Source organism: Penaeus vannamei, chromosome 37, assembly GCF_042767895.1.
Source record: "Penaeus vannamei isolate JL-2024 chromosome 37, ASM4276789v1, whole genome shotgun sequence".
Classification (NCBI taxonomy): domain Eukaryota; kingdom Metazoa; phylum Arthropoda; class Malacostraca; order Decapoda; family Penaeidae; genus Penaeus; species Penaeus vannamei.
This window is the reverse complement of record NC_091585.1, coordinates 4,056,655-4,059,154: the sequence shown is the minus strand read 5'-3', so window position 1 is coordinate 4,059,154 and position 2,500 is coordinate 4,056,655. Positions and strand designations below refer to the sequence as shown.

At 43.7% G+C, this 2,500-nt stretch overlaps 1 protein-coding gene across 3 annotated transcripts in view; it reads left to right on the top strand.

The window, feature by feature from the left end:
* The window catches only part of bmm (brummer), a 54,998-nt gene that overhangs the window by 40,043 nt on the left and 12,455 nt on the right, over positions 1–2,500 (top strand). The gene's annotated exons all lie outside the window — the stretch shown is intronic.

The following is a 2,500-nucleotide window of genomic DNA, read 5'->3' as shown; positions in this document are numbered from 1 at the left end:
GAAGGGTTGGTAAGCACGTATAAATACACATAACACGCCAATGTATACTCTCTTGTATTCTGTTCTGTGGCCTTTTGTTCATTTATTTTCTCTCTCTCCATTGTTCTGTTTGCCTTTGTGTCTGTATCTGTGTCTCTGTTTCTATTTCGTTTTCTGTTTGTCTCTGTCTCTGTTTCTGTTCGTCTCTGTCTATGTCTGTCTGTCGCTATTTCTCTCTTTTTTTCTCTTTTTCTCTTTTTTTTTCTCTTTTTCTCTTCTCTTCTCTTCTCTTCTCTTCTCTTCTCTTCTCTTCTCTTCTCTTCTCTTCTCTTCTCTTCTCTTCTCTTCTCTTCTCTTCTTCTTCTCTTCTCTTCTCTTCTCTTCTTCTTCTCTTCTCTTCTCTCTCTCTCTCTCTCTCTCTCTCTCTCGTTCTCTCGTTCTCTTTCTCTTCTCCTTTCTTTTCTTTTTCTTCTCTCTCTCTCTCTTCTCCTTCCTTTTTCCTCTCTCTCTCTCTCTCTCTCTCTCTCTCTCTCTCTCTCTCTCTCTCTCTCTCTCTCTCTCTCTCTCTCTCTCTCTCTCTCTCTCTCTCTCTCTCCTTCCATGAATTCCATTTATATTATCATAATTTTATCTTTTTCCTTTTTCTCTTTAACTTTGCATGCTCACGTGGAAAAAAAAAAATAAAACAAATAACACCAAACAAACAAACTACTTACAAACAACATTTAACAACCGTCAACCAAACAACCTGATTAAAAAATACACTAATACCAACTCCGCCACTACCACTCACTCCACTCCACCAATCCACCAACACCACTCCACTCCACTCCACCCAAAACCACCACCACCCACTCCACCAAACCACGAACACCAACCAACCACTCCACCTAAACCACCACTCACTCCACTCCACCACACCAACCAACCACTCCACTCCGCCCAAAACCACCAACCCCCCAACACCACTCCATTACCCCTAAACCACTACCATTCACTCCACTCCACCCAAAACCACCACCACTCCACCCCCCACTCCATTCCACCACCACCACTCCACCACCCACTCCACTCCACCAACACCACTCCACTCCACCAACACCACTCCACTCCACTCCACCAACATCACTCCACTCCACCAACACCTTCCACTCCCTCCACCCAAACCAACCAACCACTCCACCTAAACCACCACTCACTCCACCAAACCACCAAACCACCACCACCCCCCACTACCCCCACTCCACCAAACCACCAATACCACTCACTCCACCACCCCCACTCCACTCCACTCCACCAACACCACCCCCACCCACTCCCACCACTCCCACCCACCCCACACAGTCCCTCCTGTGCTCGTGCTTCATCCCGGGCGTGAGTGGATGGCTCCCCCCCACCGTGGGCGGCGTTCGCTACGTGGACGGCTTCTGCAGCGACAACCTGCCCCGCCTGGACCACCGCACCGTCTCCGTCAGCCCCTTCGCCGGGGGGGCGCACATCTGCCCCAGGGACCGCGACGAGCTGCTCTATTCGGTAGATGAAAGATAGAGATAAGAGAAAAAAAGGAAAAGAAAAAGAAAAAGAAGAAAAATGGGCGTGGATAAAGATAAGAGATAAAAGAAAAAGAAAAAGATGAAAAATGGGGGTGGAGGGGTATTTTGGCGAGTTGCTCTATTCGGTAGATGGAAAAAAAGGGCGGGGGTGGGGGGTGGGGGTGGGCGGTATTTTGACGAGTTGCTCAATTCGGTAGATAAAAAAAAAAAAAAAAAAAAAAAATGGAGTGGGGCGTATTTTTCGCGAGTTGCTCTATTCGGCAATTCGTTGATTTATTTATTTATTTATTTATTTAATTATTTATTTATTTATTCTAAAGTAAAGGGTGGGGGAGTTTTGAGTTGGGGGTAGGGGGGGGGGGGAGGAGGGGCTGAGAGTAGGAAGGAGTAGGTTGGGATCTCTTTTTTGTTTTTGTTTTTATTTTTGTTATTTTAAAATTTAGTTAGTTTTTGTTCGATTTTTGTTATTTCTTAATTGTGTTTCCTTTTTGTTTTATTTTTGCTATTTTATTTTGTTATTTTTTCTTTTTCTTTATATTTATTTATTTTCCTAGTTTTGGATTTCGTTTTCCTTTAGTCTTACTTGTGCTTTCTTATCTTCTTCCTCTTCCTTTTTTTTCTTTGCTTATTCTTCCCCTTTCCTATTCTTATCTACTCCTTCTACTTTCTCTTATCTTTTATCTACCCCTTTTCTTCTGGTTTTACTTTCCTCCCATTCTTTCTCTCCCTTTGTCACCTCCCTTTCCTCTTCCACCTCCTCTTTCTCTTCCTTTTCCTCCTTCTTTTTCTTTTTGCCCTCTTTCCCTTTCTATTAATATTTTCTTCCTTTTCTATCTCCTCCTCCTCTTCCACTTCCTCTTTCTCTTTTTTCCTCCTCTTCCCCTTTCTATTAATCGTTTCTTCCTCTTCCATCTCCCTTTCCTTTCTCTCCTCTTCCTCCTTCTGGTAATCTTTTCTTCCTTTTATAT